The following is a 21,675-nucleotide window of genomic DNA, read 5'->3' as shown; positions in this document are numbered from 1 at the left end:
GTGGATGGTGGTAAGAAATAACTCTTTTTATGGCTTCATTTGGTTGTGTTGCTATTTATAATTTTTACTTTTAAGAGAGATAGATAAACTAGATTTTATAATTGAAAATCATGAGAGATTGTGAGGATCTGAAAGAAGCATGAAAGTAGTTTGGTTGGATTAGGTCATGATAGCTCTGTTGTGAGATAGGGAAGAAAAATGAAAATAACCTGTTGGTTTTTATCACCAAATTTAAAAATGGTTTTTGTCTTTATTGTTTAATTAAAAATTTAAAAAGAAAAAGACAAGTGATTATTTTAACAATTTTTTTGATAATTTAAATGAAAATTAAAAGGCAATTGAGTTGTTAATTAAGAGTTTAAGATAGAAAAATTGATAAGAATAGGAAAATTTGGGAGGTTGTGTCACTTGTAAGTCTTTACAAAAGTTAAAATTAATTTTTCATTTTCTCTTCTTTAGATGAAAATTTTGAGAAGGAAAGAAAAATGATTTATGGTAAATAGATACTTGAGAAATGTTGTTGATAATTAGAGAGAGAACTAGATGTGATAAATAGTGAATTTTATTTTCATAAGTGTTTATTATATGTATTAGTATCATTTAAAAAAATTAATCTTAAATGAGTATAATTTGATATAACTTATGTTATTTTAATTATTTTTGTTAGACTATGAAGAGCACAAAACAAATTTGCATAATTACTTGTTATTATTGCCTTATATTCATATTGAAAAATCTTGATAATTAGCTAAATCTCAGATATTTAGGCCGAAAGTAATTACATATTTGTAAATACATTTACTACTTCTTCAATGAAATATATGTCTTTCTAATAATAAAACTAATATGGTATCAAAGCAAATTTTCTCTTGTGTTTCTTTTATGTGAAAAGTTAAACTAATATACTATCAGAATAAGTTTTCTCCTATGTTTTTTTTTTTTTAATGTGAAAAGTTCATCTATTTTATTTCACTATAAGTAGTTTGTTTATTTCTATTTTTTACAATGTCTATAGATTCAACTAAAAATTTTTCGACATATCCAAAAATGTCTTAAATCTTCTTACTCAAATAGAGTCTTTCTTTAATTCACCAATTTTAGATCCATCTAGTCCATACTTTCTTCACCATTCAAACAACCTATGGACACCATTAGTCTCTATTTTGTTAATAGGTGAAAATTATTTTTCTTGGAATTAGGCTATGATAACAGTTTTGAGTGCCAAAAACAAATTGAGCTTTATGAATAGAACTCTAACAAAACCATATTCCTCTTTTTTATTTTACTTGCTTTGGAAACATTGCAATTATATGGTCAAGTCTTGGATTCTTAATGCTATCTTAAAGGAAATTGCTTATTGTATCATGTTTGAGTCTTTAGCATTTTATATGTGGGCTGATTTGTGTGAAAGTATGCACAATCAAATGCTCCATAAGTTTATATACTTTATCGTGATATTGCTATTATAGTACAAAACAATGATATTGTTAGTGCCTTATTATACTAAATTAAAGTCATTATGGGATGAACTCAATGTGTATCAAATTTTACCAACTTGTAGTTATGGCTCTTCCAAGTCACTCAATGATTATCAATAAGAAAAAAATTGACAAAATTTCTTATGGCTCTTAATGAGTCTTATAGTAACTTTTAAGGGTAAATTCTAGTTGTGGATCCTCTTTCCATGATTAAATCTTATTCTTTACTTCTTCTTCTTCTTCTTAAAAAAAAAAAGAAACAATGTCAAGTCACTACCATTTCCAATATCAATTCTAAACGTGTTACTTTTACTATTTCCCATAAAAACTTCAATAGAGGTCCATCATATTTTCAAAACAATTCCAAGTCTTTTCAAAGATTAAGGCCAACTTGTGATTGTTATAAATTGACAAGACATATAAAGAGTATATCTTTCAAGTTGATCTAGTCATGCTAAGGTGGTTCATTCTTCCAATATGGCATATTTAACATTGATCAAATTCAACAACTCTTTAATCTTTTGCTTAATTCCCAATCACCTCAAGCTAATTTTGCATGCATAATTTCTAGTTATAGTTTTCATGTTTGGATAGTAGACATAGGTGCATCAAATCACATTATCTTTGACATTTTTTTTATTTAATTCTTATACTAATGCATATTATATTTCACCTTTATAATTGCCAAATGGTTATTTTGTCAAAGTTTTTCATATTGGATCAGTTTGTTTAACTCCCACCTTGTTATTAAAAGTTATTTTATTAATTCATGCTTTGGTTATAACTTTTTTTCTGTCAGCATGTTAACTTCACAAATTTTCATTTTTGTTGTCTTGTATATGGATCTATGTCTATTCCAAGACTTGTCTGTGATGAAAACTATTGGAGTAGCTAAAAAGGTTAATGGACTCTATCATTTTTACTCTAGAGAGACTGTGACACATGTTTGTTCAATTTTTTTACCTTCTAATAATTTGTGACATCTTTGTTAAAGGCACCTTTCATTTTTTAGAATATTAATATTGACAAAATTGAATAATAACATTAACATTCCATGTTATTTCTATTATTGTCACACTTGTCACATTGTTAAGCAAAAACGTTTGCCTTTTTCTTTAAACTCTTTTTTTACTTATACACCTTTTGATATTATTTATTGTGACATTTGGGGAGTTTACTCTACACCTACTCATTCAGGTGCTCAATTTTTCTTAACCATTGTTAATGATTTTTCAAAAAGCACTTAGGTTTTTCTTATTGATTATAAATCAAGGATTTTTTTCCTCCTTAAAAAATATTTTACGTATATTAAAACCCAAATCAATTACACCATCAAAGCACTTTGCATTGATGATGGGTTTGAATTTTTTGTAAAGAACTTACTCTTTTTCTTAACAAAATGGCATGATCCATCAATAAAACTGTGTTGAAACTCTATAATAAAATGGGGTCATTGAGCATAAGTAAAAACATATTTTAAAAGTTGCTAGAGCCTTAAGATTTCAAGCAAACTTACCTTTGTCTTTTCGGAGAATTTTTGTTCTTGTTGCTACATATCTCATTAATTAACTTCCTACACATTTGCTTCATAATAAAACCCCACATGAAATTCTTTTTCAAAACCGACTTTATACAATCATCTTAAAGTTTTTTGTTGTCTTAGTTATGCCATTACTTTATCTTTTAATCGAGACAAATTTGGTGCATATGCTAAATAATGCATTTTTGTTGGTTATTCTTTATTTCAAAAGGGGTATAGATTATATGATTTACAAATGCAAAAATACTTTGTTAGTAGGGATGTTATTATTTATAAAATATTTTTTCTTTTCTAACAAAAAAATAATATCACTCCCACTAACAAAGACATTGTTTTACCCTTACTTGTTGCAGACACCAATCATTTTGATTCCTATTTACAAGACACATATCCTATGGACACTTCTACCTCCTTATGTGTTACATTGCATGATTCATTAAATTCTTTTACATACTCCTTCATCTATTTTTTTGCCAACAAATTCTAATTCATCATTTATCAATCCTTCCACAACCTTTGATCCACCAAATCAACCATAACAAACTCGTCATTTACCAACCTGTCTCTAATATTATGAATGCAACAACATTCATACTTAGTCATTTCCATCATCTTCTTCAAACTTAGATACACATTTTATTTCTAAATTTTTGTCCTATCAAAAATTATCTTCATCTCACAATTCTTTTATATCAAGCAGTACTTCCATCATTAAGTCTAAAAATATCATGGGATTATTAAAAATCTTAAATGGAAAGATGCCATTAATGTTGAACTATAAGCTTTGGAAAATAATAATACTTGGAGCATTATTGATTTGGCTTGTGATAAAACTCCTATTTGATCTAAATGGGTTTTTTAAGTAATGTATAAATCAGATAGTTCAGTAAAAAGATACAAAGCTAAACTTGTAGCCAAAGGCTACACTCAACAAGTAAGAATTGATTTTCATGAGACTTTTGAACTGGTTGCCAAAATGACTACTGTTTGATGCCTTTTAGCTATTGCTTTTACCAAAAATTAGCCTTTGCATTAATTAGATGTTCAAAATGCTTTTCTTCATAGTGATCTTGATGAAAAAGTCTATATGTCACTTCCACATAGGCTTTCTTGTGAAAGAGAGCATTCTATTTGCAAGTTACATAAATTTTTATAAAGTTTAAAGTAAGCATCATAGCAATGGTTTACGAAATTTTCTTCAAAATTTCTTATTGGATGATTTTGTTCAATCCCGAGCTAATTATTCCTTTTTTATTAAATATTCCTCTAATGTTTCTTAACAATCTTGATATATGTTAATGATATTGTTATTACTTAAATTAATCATTGTCTTATTGAGTATTTCAAGAAAACACTTCACTAGTAATTCCATTTGAAATATTTAAACACTTTAAAGTATTTTTTTGGCTTGAAAGTTGCTTGCTCCAAACAGGAAATTCATTTGTCTAAGAGAAAATACATCCTTAAACTTCTTTCTGATATGGGCTTGCTAGGAGCTTGGCCTTTATATATTCCTATAAAGTAATATACTAAATTTTTTCTTTTGGAAGGAGAATTGCTGTCTATTCCATCTCTATACAGATATTTGATTGATAGACTTATTTACTTGACCATTAAAAGACCAGACATCACTTATTCTATCCACGTTATTAGTCAGTTTATGAGCCAACCACAAAAGCCACACATGGAAGTTGTCTTTTGCCTTATTCGATATCTCAAATCATATCGAGGACAAGAAATTCTTCTTTCATCAACTTCTGATTTTTAACTTCAAGTATTTAATGATTTAGATTGGGCTAGTTGTTCAAATACTCGTCGTTCCATCGCTGGTTTTTGTGCTCTACATAGTTCTTCACCAATTTCTTCAAAAACCAAGATACAATATACTGTTACATATTTTTCTACTGAATCTGAATATCATGCTATGATTGTAATAGGTCGTGAGACACTTTGGCTTCAGTATTTGCTCTGTGATTTAGGTACTCAACAAATTTACACCGACTTTTCTTCTTGTGATAATAAGGCTACTTTTTATATAACTGCAAATCCTATCTATCATGAGTGAGCTAAACACATAAAAGTTTACTATCATTTTATCCATAAATGAATACATCAACTTATTCAGCCTACTCATGTTTCCACCTCACTTCAACTTGCGAACCTCTACACTATGGGACTTGGAAAGCATCAATTTCAGTATATTCTTAGCAAGTTAGATGCTCATGACATTCACACTCACACTTGAAAGGGAGTGTTAGACTATGAAAAGCACATCATGGCAACAAATCAAATTTGCATAATTACTTGTTATTTATTTTCTTATATTCATATTGTAAAATCCTTGATAGTTAGTTAAATCCTATATATTTAGGTTTAAAGTAATTACATACTTGTATATATATTCATTATTTCTTAAATGAAATATATTTTTTTTATAATAAAACTAACAATTTTTATATATTAATGTTTGATTAAAGTTAAATTGCAAAATATTTTGTTAATTAATATATTAAAACTCTTCGCTAATATTGTTTTAATCAAGTTAAAATTAATGAACTTAATTTGATACTTAAAAATTAATTTCACATAAGATATTATTTTGTTAATTTTATGTAACTCTATGTACTTAGCAGTAATCATCTTCATAAATTTCATAAATATATATATTGAATACTTTTAAATATGTATATTGTCGATTCAGTTATATTATGTAAAAATATTAATAATTTATTTTATGAAATGATAAAAAATGGATTTGATAATTTAAAATATAATATAATAATATAATATTAAATTAAATTAAAAAAACCAAATGAGATAAGCTGCAAATGTTTGACGAGTTTGGGTTAGTTGGTGGTGAGATTTTGACCGCCCGATTTGAATAATTGGGGGCGTTATGGTCAAATTCGACCACTGAAATATACTAATCTAAGAACTTTTTTTTGGTGCCCGATTATGCGCTACCCGTTCTAGTCGTTGGATATTACTACACCGAGGGGAAAATTATAAATTATAAATAATAATAACTATCCAAATAACATTTTAAATTATCAACAGATGTATTTTTTTTTTTTTGTCAAAAGAACACATCAATAGAATTTTTTATAAAAACATACTAATAATTAAAAACTAGCTTATAATGTCAGAAATGTGTAATTGTTACTTGAGTTGTCATGTTCATGCCAGACAATTTTTTCATCCATGACTAATATTTCAAAGCCGCTGCATCTAACGGTATCGCGTACCAATGGCATGTCTAACCATTCGCTGGCCATAGCCCTTATTACTTTTTTTATAGTAAGGATTTTTTCTTTGAGAATTTATACGGAAGAACTAGTTTTACTGTTCATTTGGATATGGAAAGACAATCAATTACGGTAGTGAAATTAATTATTATAATAATAAATTAAATATTATAATAGTTAAATTAAAATTAATAATGCAAACATATTTGGTTGAAAATTCAATAATGATGGTAAAACAAAATGTAGCGAAAACTTATTATTATTAAATTTAATTATATTAAAATTTGTATATAATAAATTTTTTTTATATTTATAAGTTAATAATTAATTATAATTATTTTTGTATTAAACAATAATTTTATTAAAAATTAATAAAAGATATTATTTTTTACTATGTAATTATATTATATAAATTTATTTATCACTGTAAATAAATAATTAATTAAAATTCCTTAAACCAATTTATGTAGCATTTTCATTTATGTAAATTTCTATTTATTAAATAAATTGATTATATATTAAAAATTCCTTAACTTTTATGTTTTATTTATATGATTATTTTTATTTTCAAAGAATCATTATTTTTTAAAATAATGATATATTTACAAATCTTAAAATAAAAATAACCAGTACTTATTTAATTTATTATTTACATAATTATCTATTTTAGTTAATTACTTAATTATTCATTTACTAGTAATTTATTTTATTATAAAATTGATTGTTTATTTACTGTTTTAGGGTATTTATTTATTTATTAGTTTATTAAATATTTATATAAATGGTTTGTTAAATAATTATAAAGAAAAATTTTGAAACACATTAAATAAAAAACTAAAATAACAAAAAAAGAAAATAAATAAATAATAGAAAATACAAAACAAAAGGTTACAAGTGAAAGGGATATTTTTATTCTTTCGGTGCAATCATAAAAATTAAAAAAAAAAAAGAATTTTCCCCTATAATCATTTTATAATGTAATTAATCAATAATAATTTAAAATTATGAAATTCATCAAAATTTTATGTAGAACTCATATTTATAAATAGTAATTTTTTATATCACTTTTAATTTTGATTAAATAATTATATGATTATGGCAAAAACATTGTAAATGAAATCTTTATAAAAAAAAGTGAGGCAACATAAAAGAGAAAAGAAAACTACCGTGAAAGTGGAATATTTAAAAGACAAGTGATAATTTCAGCATAATATTTCTAAAAAAACTAGGTTCCATCACCTTTTCTGAAAATAAAAATAAAATAAAATAAAATAATTGCAATTAAATGCAATTTGGTGCTTGGATTTATCAAAGTGAGTATTTCGTACTATCGTTTTTTTGGCCATCAATAGTATTTCTTACATAATATATTAATTTTCAATTAATAAAAAGAGAGTGAACCTCAAAGCATTTGGGTTGTCAGTATTTTTTTTGAGTACTACAACATGAAGGCAAACTGTTTTTATGTATTTTATTAAATTATTATTCTTGCTATTCCAAATATGACTAATGACATGATTTGTTTTAAAATTTAACTTGTCTCTAGATTGCCTAAACTTTATTTATTGTTCATTTAACATTCAGGGTTTAGGGTATTGATTTTGTGCAATCAGAAATTCGTAGATAATAAAAAAGAAACGATTCAGAAGGATATATAAGTTGAGGAGGAATGATCAGAAATTGAATTTTCCTATTTATAGATTAGAATTAGAAAGATAATATATTATTTGTTACTGATCAAAGAGGTCTGTTAGCTCTCACAATAAAGCTTTCGAAACTAGAGTTTCGAATTGTGAAAGATAAATCGTTTAATTTTGCTGCAAGGGCATTGACGAGAACCTTAGATGTATTTTACATGCTCATAAAGGTAATATATGTCTCAGACTAAACATAAATTCTACATGCTCCAATAGGTTTAATTGAGGATGTTGCCTATCCAATAGCGACGGGAACCCATATTTGCATTTTACGGTGAACTATAGTCCGTTGCTATCTTTCTGTACTGTGCTTTGTTAGCATGTATTGCATTTTTTTTTTTTTTTGTTTAGTCTGAGACTGTCTTTGTTTGATGAACTTGTACTTGATAACTAAAGAAAAACAACTAGATATCTCAGGTTTGGGTTGAGGTTGGCCTTGAATATGCTATCGAAGGATTCTAGTTCTTGAAGCATATTGTCAGTCAGGCCATAGCTTCTTCTCCCTACCCCATTTTGTACCCTTTTTAAAGAGGAATTCTAGTAAAACATTTTAAAGCCAAAATGATCGCAAATTGCTTTTGAAGGCAGATCCCAAGTCGAGTCTTTTATACATCTCTTTATCTAAATCCGATTGACAACTATTTTTCCGACTTTTCTACCCCAGAATGGAATTCATGCATTCATTGTTCAACGTTATGACCCCGGTTTCCAAAATAATTGTGTGCTGGTATTACTGTTTCTGCACGTTACTCTTGTCAGGATGGTGAACGAAGCAACCGCTAACATTCCCAATTGGGACGAAGAACAAACGTCCAATATGATAAAGGCGAAATAGCGAAAATCTAATACCAAAAAAATAATTATCACCTTCGAGATTTTAATTAAAATACATTTACTCGAATTAGTTTGTTTCCTTTGAGCTTTTATTTTCGTTGTGTTTCTCTGAAGCGTTGAAGTGCCTGCAGTGTTTGTTTACTCATAGGCTATTTGAGTTCCATTCCAAAATTACTCAAATTTAACTTATTTATTATTGAATTGAATTCAAATTTAAGTTTTAGTAAATAGAGCTATCAAACGAGCTAAGGTTGTATATTTTAATATTCTATTGAAGTAATTTACAAGTGTATTCAAATTTTTTAATATTATATTAATATTATATATAAATACTATTTTTGTTTTTTTATAGTTTCACCTTTACTATAATTATAAAATTTTTTTTTAATTTTCTCTTAATTTAAGCTTAAGCTTAAGTATCAAACTTGAAATCGTCTATAATAATCAAATGAATTTAATCAAATGAGTTTGAAAATTTCAAATTTTATCTCAAATTAAGTATAAAATCAAAAATAAAATTAGATTGAACTTTAATTTTGCATTATTTCAATTAAGCTCGATTACATCCTTTTCTTTATTTGTCATCCTCTCCTACACTCCACCATGAATTATTATTTATGTGATTAATTAATTTTTTTTTTTCAAACTTTTCAATGACCACTGAAAATGAGTAAAATCATGTTTTATCAACAATTATATTAACTAGAAAAATACTTGTGCATTATTCGGGTCAAAATTTTTTTGTTTTATTATTTTTATTTATTATATATATTTTAAAATTTATCTAATTAAAAAAATGAAAGATAAAAAAAAAAACGGGAAGAAGATGTGAATACCTTAATTGGTCTTTTTTTCATAAAATTTATCTAATAAAAAATTAAATACCCAAAAGAAAAAAAAATTAAAAAGAGAGAAAAAGGAAAAAAAAGAAAAAAATTCACAAAGAATGCCACATTAATATCTCATATTAAGTTTTAAAAATTAATTTTTTAAATTAAGATAAAAATAACTTTAGTAATATAATACACTAGGGTATTTTTGATACACAAGATTATGTTAGGATAAAATAAAATGATATTATAAATAAGATTAGATTAAATAATGTTTATTTTATCTGATGTTGCACAGATTAAGATAAGATAATTTATTTATTGGTCAAAATTATCATTCCTCAAAATTTATACAATTTAAATTATTAATGTAATTTTTAAGGGTACAATAAGATATATGCGTTTAATTTCATAGATTAAAAATAATCATCTTCACTTTGAGAGGATTAAATCATTTTATACTAAAAGTATGACGATTCTTCTTATAATCATATCCCTTTCTTTAGATATAAATCAACATAATATAGAATTATTATTAGGTCATGTTTGATACATAGGATGATGAATATGATAGGATAATAATAATTCTATATTATGTTGATTTATATATAAATAAAGGGATAAGATTATAAGAATGATTAATCATCCGTTTAGTATAAGATGATTCAATCTTCCAAAAATGAAGAGAATTATTTTTATAGATAATTTTAAAAATTAAATAAATTATCATATCTTAATCTTTGCACATATCAAATATAAAATATGATAATATTATTTAATTTAATCTTATTTATAATATCATTTTATCATATTCTATCATAATCTTGTGTACCAAACACATCTTAGGTCATGTTTAGTGCATAGGATGATGGTTATCCTATATTATGTTTGGTTTGTATATAAAGATAAGGATATGATTACAAGAAAAATTAATCATTCTCTTAGTATAAAATGATTTAATTCTCTCAAAACGAAGAAGATTATTTTTAATAAATACGATTGAACTTACAAGTTCTATTATACTTATAAAAATTATATCAATAATTTAAATTATATAATTTTGATCAATAAATAAATCATCTTATTCTAAAGATAATTTTGACGAATAAATAAATTATATTATCATAATCTTTACACATATTAAACACAAGATATAATGACATTATTTAATATAATTCTATTCATAATATTATCTTATCATATTATATCATAATCTTATATATCAAACATATCATTATATATATATAATTAAATAGACAATAAAATATATACATTTTATATACACTTTTGTATATATCTCGAAATTAGTTAGGATACAGCATAATAAATATGTTTCTAACTAGAGTTCATTTCTTTTAAAAAAACTTGACTCATCTCAATATGGACCAAACTTCGTCAGATAAGGATTATGTTGGCATCTTTATCAATTGATACATTTTATTATAAAATTTATCTAATTAAAAAATACAAAAAAGGGAAAAAGTCAAATAAGATCCCATGTCCACACTTTAATTGGGATTTGTCACAAAATTATTTTAATAAAAAGATAAAAACGACAAATGAAAAATGAAAAACCAAAAAAATGAAAAAATAAAAAATAAAAATAAAATATAAAAAAAGAGGAATGATCATTGGGGTACTATGTTAACATCCTAATTGAATAAAAAACCCATCTAATATGAATTATTTTGCCATTTCTATTAATCGACTTATTTTGTTGCAAAATTTATTTAATTAAAAAAACTAAAGGAAAAAAAATTGAGATGCCACATAAACACCCTTATAATTTTTTTCCACAAAATTTATCTAAATTTAAAAAATTTTAAAAAAGAGTTGAAAAAGGCAAAAAAGAGAAAAAATTAAACAAAAAAACATAAAATAGCACATCGAGAGCTTTAATAAGAGTCAAACAAAAGTCAAAATAAGTTAAATTTATATAATTAATAAATGAATAAATTACATTTTAATTATATATAAACATAGCATTTATATTAAATTAAGATATTAAATAATATATTTACTAATATGATACATATATATAATTAAATATTAATTAAAAAATAATTTAATATATATAGTTAAAGCAAGATGAAACGTCTTAAATTCACATCTGACTCGATTTGGATCCCGATTAATCGAAACCCATTGAATACAGATTATTTTATTATCTATACTTCAATTGACATTTTTATTAAAAATTTATTTACTGATTTATTTGTTTTAAATTATCTGATTAAAAAAATTGAAAACAAAAAAAAATTGAGAAGGCAAAAGAGCGAAATTAAATGCCATGTGTACACATTCATTGGGCTTTTTTCAATAAGGTTATCTAATTAAAAAATAAAAGAAGAAAAAAAATTAAAAAGAAAAGGTAAAAAAGGCAACTCAACATTAACAATGATGAGCTTTAAGCTTTCACTAATATCCTTTTCTTAAAAACAAATTAAAAAATAAAAAAAATAATTTTTTAATCAATATTATCAAATGAACTTCCTATAAAAAAGTAAAAAAAAATATATTAAAAAAAAAAAGAAAAATGAAGAAAAAGTAAATAGAAAAAATGATAAAAAAATTAAATAACTTGACACATGACATACCCTTAGTACCAAGTTGGCAAGATAAAAAAAAATTTATAATCTAAACAAATATTTATTAAATATATAAAAATTAATAATAAAAAGTAAATACACGACATATCTTTAATATAAGTAGGTCTCATAAAAAATAAATTTAAAATTAAAAAAATAAAAAAAAGAACAAACAGCAAAAAAAAATGCTTGGTATAATAGGGTATCACCTTTAAAAGTAAAAATTTTTAAAAGGATTTATTAAAAATGAAAAAGATTTTGACAAAAAATAGAAAAAAAAAGTAAAAAAAAAAAAAAAAAAAACAAAGAAAAAAAACATAAGCGAGCACTATGTGACATCCCTATGGCCAACAATGGTAGAAAGGACATTATCAAAATTAATGCTACGGACTTAAGTACCAAAGGAAAGTATCAATAGTAGTTCTTAAACTTTAAGTCAAATGTCATTTTGATCTTTACATTATTAAAAGTCATTTTTTAACCTTTTCAGTTTAAAAAAATTATTTGATAAGTTGATAATTGAATTTTTTTAATCCTACAAATAAAGTTTTCGTGAGGACGTTTGTCAAAAGTCATAGTATTTTGATCATTTCATTAATATTAACATCAATTTAGATATGAAGTATCAATTAGCATCACGTTGCATACATGATGCCAATTGATATGCACGAAATAAATAATATTAATTTTATAATTAAAAATAATTTTTAAAATAATAAAAACATTAAAATTTTTAATAAAAATAATATTTTTCTTTTTTTCTCTTTTTTTTCTCTCTTTAATTTTATTTGTACTCAAAACTAGTTGATTCGATTAAGTTATATAAGGTATTTTTTAATAAGATTCAGATAGTAAATTTACTAATCACGGTTTTGGATAGTGACATTGGGTTCGGATAATGATCTTAGAGTATTCAATATCCGAGTCCAATTATAAATAATATATTTATTATTAATATGATATTTAACAAAATTAATTCATTAAATAACTTAATTATTATTTTTAACTTTAATTTATTTTTTATAAAGTAATTTGAATTTGTTAATTTATTTTTTTTTGTAATTGGTACTAAAATTTATTTCAAATTTAAGTTTAAAAGTCAAATTTTAACTTAATAAACGAAGATTTACTAAGTTTAGATAATTAATGGATATTTCTTATATTAGATTGGTAGGGTTTGGATTGTAAAAATAAAAATATTCGGATGATTATTTAATTTGAGTGTATTTATAAATAATAAGATTTGGGTATGGATACCTATAAAATAGTGTATATTTTATATATTGATATCCTTAATAAAAAAAATAAAAAAACAAAAAAGGACATGTGACGTGCAATAAAAAAAGTAAAAATAAAAATATAGTGCAACATGTGGCAAATCGATAATAACCTTACACATTCACGATTTATATATTAAACTAGCTTGCTACTTGTGCGATGCACGAATTATTTTTATTTTATTTAAATTTAAATAAAATATAAATTAATATTATTAAATTATTAGCATGTTCAATATATATATATAATATAAATATTATAATTAAAATATCAATTCATAATAAAAATAAAAATTTTAAATAACAAATTAATAAAATTTAAAATATATGATAAATAATATTGGAGGAAGAAAAGATATTCAGAAGATATTGTAAAAAATATTATAATTATGCCAACAAAATATTAAAATAGAAATTAAAAGTTTTATTACTTCAAATGAACTTTATTCAATTTGCATGATCTTTAGCTTCTTTTATCATTTTTGTACACCTATAAATTTATATAATTTTAAAATAAGTTTTATTTGGCTTTCCTGCAACTTCTATAGTTGTTGTCTCAAAATTACAGCCTTTTTTTGCCAAAACTGTCAAGTAAACAGTAAATGTTAATTTATTTAGAACGTAAAAAATTTTATAATCTTCATTCCCATGGAAAGAAAGCAATGTGCATTTTAATAACATAATGTGAAAATGATAATATAACAATAATACGAAAGCCTATGAAAAGAAAAAATAAATTCACCTAAAATAGAAGAGCAATAAAAGAACAATGTTAAAATTTGTGAGAAGATAGAGTATTGTTTGGAAAATAAATTAAATGAAAAGACGATAAAGAATCAAGTTATATAATAAATATATTTTATTTAAATAATAAATTTATCTATAAATAATATTTAATCAGATAATAATATTTAAATTTTAATATTTTATATCTTTATCTGATAATTTTTTTGATGTTTTATATGTTGATACTTTTATTTGATATTACATTAGTCATTATCACATATAACCATTTAAAAATAATAAGTTAGAATACTCACTATTATCTTCTTTTCTTTAAGCATTTTTTATGACAAAAAAATTTTGTCTCACGTAATTATGATAACTTTTAGAAATAATACACTTACTTTTCTATTGGCAAAGTGACTAGACACAAGTTCATACTTTGCCCACTATTTTCATTTTTTTTTAAAAGTAAGTGTATTATTTCTAAAAGTAATCATAATAATATATATATTTATTTAAGCAGCTTATGAGTAACATAATTAAAGATTTATTACTTGTTTAACATGAAAAACATAAATTTTTTTTTTGACATAATGAAACATATAAAATATTTTTTTATGGGTACATGCAAGATAAAAACATATATAATACATATTTAGATTAATTGTCCCTAAATTTACATGCATTAATATTTCACAATTTAATTTAAGTTTATTATAATAATTAAATACTCATGTTAATTGTAATAAATTAGAAAAGATAAATTTTTTTAAAATTGATTTTAAATTAAGATAAAGTGATATACAAGATAAAAAAATTTCATTAGAATTTAAATTAATTTTTGATTAAATTTTAAAATTTTAGATAATTTAACAAATTTTAAAATATATTTTTTATAAATAATTTAAAATTAATAAATATCTTATGTGTCATCATAATAAGAAATTTTAAGATTTATCTTACGTGTTAAAAATAAAAACTGTTCACATAAGCGTTCATGTCAGCAATCATTATCTAGTAACTATGTATGTTGTAATATAATATACATATATATGATATTGTTCATCTAAAAGAAGTCTAAACTTTTGTAAATTTTCAAGAATTATAAAAGTTTTTTTCATTAAAAAATATTTTTTTTCAATTTATTTGCTAAATACTAAAAATTTTGCTACTACTTTTTTTTTATTTGATAAAAAATCAAGAATCAATATTTAAATAATTAAAATTAATAATTATTTTTATCATATGTGGTTTTTGTATAATATTTTATTTTAATTCATAGAACTCGATATTTGAAGTTACCTTTTAAAGTTTATGGATGAAATGAAATATTGAACAAAGATCATATTATGATGCAATTTACTCAAACAACTTGCAATTTGTAGTTCAGTATTAAGCATAAAATAAAGGAAATTCAAACCTTCTACTTATGCCTTCAATTTGAGCAGCTCTGAGAGAATCTTGAGGGATTGAACTACCATTGTCCTAAGCATCAATTCGTTCTGTATTGTTGCCAAAAAGAACCAACTTCTCCAACAGCCTAACTTCACTGTCTCCCAGTTTTATAACCTTGATCTGTTCCTTCAGGACCATTATAGGATTAAAGAACCAATCTAACAGTTTGTCTTTTGGCCTATTTAGATGGTTTATTTCAATACCATCGGGCAATAACAAACCATTAGAACCTGATCTGATAGAGTTGAGGAGACTCTGCAAGAAACAATAACATGGCAGGCCAAGACCAATAATGGCTGCTTCATTACCACTCTTTGCCTTCAACCATTCATAGAGGTCCACTGGAGTTATTACATCAGCATCCAATAGTGCTTTGCCACTTATTTCACAAGATTTCATCATATTCGTCCAAATCTGTTACATTTCAGGCCAATTACCAGTAACCATTAAAAGATCAGAAAGATGCCTTTGTCAATGTTCATTTCCTTACAACTCTTTTAGTGTATGGTCTGTTTCATGGTAGGAACTCTTTTTGTTAATACTACCGATCAAACTATATTCCAGTATTAATAAAACCAAAAAGCAATCAGTTGCAGAGAGACCAAAAACTGTTGCACAATTGAAACCAACCTGAACCATTTTCACTTCATTTATTGCATCTCTAACTGATACCGAATGAACCAAGCTTGGCACAAGCATTGCAGGTACTTCACCAGAAGTAGAATTGAATTTGCCACCAAGTCCTCCACCATAATACTCTGGTTCAGAACCACTTTTCTTGCGATAAGAGGGCCAGGCTGGGAAAAAAAAAAAAGAAAATTTCAAACTATAAAAATATGCTAACATAATGCTCCGCCAGAGCCGGAAGTTCAAAATATCAGAAAGCTGATTACCTTGGGAAGATTGTCCCCTCTCTAAGATAGAGCCAATCATTTGTGCACTCGTCAAATTCAGCAATCATTGCCATCACATAAGCAAGGCCTCTCCGAAAAGATCTTTCCTACATCCACGAAATTCCTTATCATCTATGAAAAATAGGCGAAATTATCAAAATAGAGACAGATCATGAAATAGATCAATTATGATAAAAATAAAGGCAAACACGAAAGTCGCAAGAGAAAAAGTTGCAGTTACATTTTCGATTCACAAAATCAGGAGATGATAAGACGTCATTCAATAAAGAAAATCAGAAAAACAATAGATTGTATCATGCACCAAACCTATTATTTTATATCACTATCATGCATCGATAAATTATTTTAAAATTGATTTTAAATTAAAATAAAGTGATATATAAATAAAAAAATTTTATTAGAATTATAATTAATTTTTGATTAAATTTTAAAATTTTAGATAATTTAATAATTTTTAAAATATATTTTTTATAAATAATTTAAAATTAATAAATATCTTATGTGTCATCATAATGAAATATTTTAAGATTTATTTTATATGTCAAATAAAGAAACTATCTACATAAGTGTTCATATCAGTAATTATTATTTAGTAATTATGTATGTTGTAATATAATATATATGCATATATATATATATATGATTTTTTTAGTTTTTATTGTTGGGGATTCTTAAAAAAAATTCAAATTTAAAATATTATTTATTAAATTTATAGAAAAACATAAGAAATGAAAAAGTAAAAAAAAGAAAAAAATAAATACATGACATACCATAGTATCAAACGTGTCTCACACAAAAAAAAAATCTTTAAAAAATACATTAAATATTTAAAAAAAATAAAAAAAGGTTTTACAAAAGAAAGATCAATATAAATACACACATAAAAAATAAAATTTTAACAATATATATTTTTTATAATTTATTAAATATTTATTAAATATTAAAAAAAGCAAAAAAAAAAGGAGCTCAACACGTGGATATAGTACATCTGCACTATTTATTTAATTTGAAAAATCACAAATGAAAAAGAACTAGTTTGCCACGTAGGATTCGACTATTATTGGCGAGCCCAAGCCACTAGAACATGTTTCTAACGTTAGGCCCAGGTAAGCCCTATTATTCCATGGTCGATGGTCCCAATGATTTTTCTATTTTGATTTTTCTATGTTTGTGGTTTAGGGGGCCAAGTTTTGGTACCCTTATTCATCACTTTTCTCTTCCATATCTCTTTAAACAAATAAAAAAAAATTCTATACATTTTTATATTCGAATGAACGCAGATTAGTTTAGTTGGTAATTAAGTCATTGCTTACATGTGTCTACTGAAGCGAATCTTAAGATTTGGTTTTTGGATTAATTAATATTATATATTTTTTATTTGTTATGTTACTGGAACGTGAGAGTGCATATCAAATATTTATATATTTAACAAAAAATATGTTTTTGTTTACAATTTTTTTTTTGTATATTTAAATTGTCTGACTTCTATACTCATATTTATTGTATATGTGTCAAGTATATATATTTTAAAAAAATAAAAAATTCAAACAATTAATATAATTCATTCTCGAATTTATTAAACATAAAAAGAATTAAAAATAATACAAAAATATGACAAAAATAAATGTAGCAGGAAAAAAGACAAACAATACTCATTTAGTTCTTAATTGAAAATTTAGAATTTTGTTAAAATAACTAGAAAGTTTAATTTGTTTTTTTTTTTTTAAATTTACATGATTGTAATTTAATATTTGTGATAAATCTATTAATTTTAAAAATTTGTGAATAATGAGTGTAGATATAATATATAGACAAATAATAATAAAATTAATTTCTATTAAATTACAACCATAAAATTAAGTCAAAGTAAAAATAAAAATAAAAATAAAAATTTAATTTAATTTATATACATAAAAATTATTATAGTGTATAAAATATCTTAAAAGGTTTTCAAAAGTTCGACGGTCAAGGTCCCCTTTCGCTACGATGATACCACAAGTAACTTCAAAATATTTTGTTAATTGTTTTTAAATTTAATAATTTAATAATTTATATTGTATTTGTTTCGTATTAAATATAAAAATTATTATATTATATTTCATGTTACATGTTAAATAAAAAAATTACATATTTCAATTTTTATTAAATTTATATATAACTTTTTATTAAAATTTTAAATTTTATACTTTTTATATTTCTTTCATCTCATTCTCTCAAAATTTTTTTTTACATTTTGTTTCTTGTGCACATCTTTAGTTGCTATGGATAATTTTATCCAATTTTTTCCTTTCTTAAGAGGAAGCAAGTGAAAAAAAAAATAGAATTAAAGATATCTAATTTTTGTATAAAACACTTTAAATTGCAGTTTTTGTTAAGCACTAAGAATTTGAATACTAATACAATTATATTAAGTACTAGTTTAGTATTATTGTTATGATTAAAAAAGTTTGGATTGAAAAATGCATGTTTAAGAGTGCAATAAGAAAATTGTTGTTAAAATTTTTTTAGATAATTAATATGACCATAAAAAAAGTGTTGTGAGTAACTCAAACGTTTAAAAAATTATACATAAAATAATAAAATATTAAAAATATGAAGTAATATAATGTTATAAGTAAATTTGATAATTTAAAATACGATATGATTATATAATAAATACGATACAAATAAAAGATATGAAAATAATAAAATTTAAAATTTTAACAATAATTATATATAGATTTAATAAAAAAAATATTTTATATTTTTATATCAATATAAATTATAATGCATAATTTTTTTATAAAATATAATATTAATATATAAATTTTAATATTTTATATAATATAAACACATAAATTATTAAGTTTAACTGGGAGTATGTTATCCCAACGAAGATAAAGAAAGCAGTGGATACTGTAGGGAGAAGCAACGGTAGGATCGTATCCTAAAAGTAAGTTGAGCAGCTGTAATTGGTTTAGCAAAATTATTATTATATATACCAATTTGTGTGCTAGCCACTTTTATTCATCTTTTTCTCTTAACCTGTGCTCTGATTGTGTTAAATCTGTTAGGCTAAAATAATAAAAAAAACTCTAAACTTTATTGTTTAAAATTTTATATATTTTTTATACATTAATAGTGAAAATTTTTAATTTTATAAATAAAATTAAAATATTATCACATGTCTTTTTTCTTTTATTTTTTGTACTATATCTTAAAAATGTGTTACTTTATTAATAGATATGATTATTTCTCATGAAATGAAGTGACATTCTGTGATATACTGACATATATAATAGTTAAACACTTCAAATTACATAAACCCTAATAATAATATCAAATGCATATCAAATCTTATCGATGAAGTAAGACAATTATAGCGTTGAATCAGGGTTACATTGATGCAATATTAATTCCAATCTAAATAATCTAATAGACAAAAGAGTCCGCAATTTTTGACTTTTCTAGAGCTTAGCTTAGCTTGATTGCACTATTTTATATTTTGTTTTCTTTCTTTTATTTTTTATTGAATAGTGTATAATTTTGTTTTCATATTATGAGTTGTCAAAATTGCAATTTTTTTTTTAAATATAAATTCATTGATTTAAAGAAGTGACAAACACTACATCAGAAATAATGTTAGGGCATTCATTAATCCATTGGAACTCCGCTAGTGGTGATGTAATTGCATACTTTGCAAGTCTGTGTGTGGCCCAATTTGCCTTCCTTTTTGTATGAAGAGCTGAAAAGTGACTAAAGTTTAGCCTCAATGTCTTAGCATCTTATTATCAGTTCACCGATCATCAACATGTTCTCCTCCTCAGACTTTAGCTGGTTCCTTACTTAAAGTGTATCCCTTTCCACTATAACCAATTGTAATCCCAATTGTTTGGAAAATTCAATATTGTATTCAGGGCTATTGCTCTGTAACAACTGGATCACAAAAATGCTTTACTCTATTCGAGCATGCCCTTAACACCTTGCTCATTCCATCTTTAACAACAACCCCTATCCCATACACACCGGCATCCACACCTTGAGTGCACCGTCAAAGTTTGCCTTAGCATAGCCATTTTATCGGGCTTTCAATTAATTCTGCCACTAAACTGTAGTTTGCAGCCCTTGTACTACCCCCATATGGTTTTGCCTTTGTACCAGGTTTTATCCATGCATTGTTCCAAGTTCTAATTGAGTTTCCATTTCTTACTTTCTATTGTAGTCCCATCTCTAATACCTTCTTCGTTGCCCACATATTACGCCATGTAAGAGAAAGGTTTATGCCCAAATCAGCCTCCATGGAGTTGGATCTTGGGAAATACTTCGCCTTGAGTACTTTGTGAACCAATGACCCTGGCCTTTTTAATACTCTCTAGCCTTGTTTTCCAACAACGCCACATTAAACTTTGATGCATCCCGAAAGCCCATTCTTCCCATAGCTTTGCTTTGACACAACTTCTCCCATTTAAGCCAATGAATCTCTCTGTCGTTTGACTTTGATCTCCACTAAAACTTGCTGATAATGCTATTAATTTCATCACATAACCCTTTCAGTAAGAGGAAGCAACTCATGGCATATGTCAGTACTGCTTGGAGAATTGCTTTTATGTATACTTCTTTCCTGACTTTCGATAGCGTTCTTCCACTCCAACTTTGTGTTTAGTTGATTTGCTATTTCTCTTAATGCTCTTTTCTTTCCTTTACCACCATAGTAGGAACACCTAAATACTTCTCAAGATTAGCAGTCACTTAGAATCACAAAGATATGTTTCACCCCTTCCATGCAATTTACTGATGTGTTTTGTTGAAGAATAAGTAGGACTTATCGTAATTTATTTGTTGCCCCAAACTTTTTTCATATCTCTGTAACACGTACCTCGTACTCATTGTTGTGACAGTTTTGGAACCGTTAGACAAATTTTAAAATTAAGAAAAATGAAAGAGCTACCATCAATTTTTTTTATTAGGTGTGATTAACCACCTAAAAAATTTATCATTTTAATAAAATAATAAAATGAGTTTAAAGTTTATCAAAAAGACGATTTTGATATACGAAAATAAGATTGGATTCAAGAGTCGATTATGCGTGGAGAAGGATTAGCACTCTCATAG

At 24.4% G+C, this 21,675-nt stretch overlaps 1 pseudogene; it reads right to left on the bottom strand.

The window, feature by feature from the left end:
* Nucleotides 1–15,607: 15,607 nt before the first annotated feature.
* On the bottom strand, nt 15,608–21,450 carry LOC111294761 (putative membrane protein At3g27390; annotated as a pseudogene).
* Between the last annotated feature and the right edge of the window lie 225 nt (nt 21,451–21,675).

This window comes from Durio zibethinus, chromosome 14 (assembly GCF_047325235.1).
Source record: "Durio zibethinus cultivar Kanyao isolate XHJ-2024 chromosome 14, ASM4732523v1, whole genome shotgun sequence".
NCBI classification, from domain to species: Eukaryota; Viridiplantae; Streptophyta; class Magnoliopsida; order Malvales; family Malvaceae; genus Durio; species Durio zibethinus.
The sequence above is the reverse complement of the archived record's forward strand: the minus strand, read 5'-3'. Positions and strand labels throughout refer to the sequence as shown.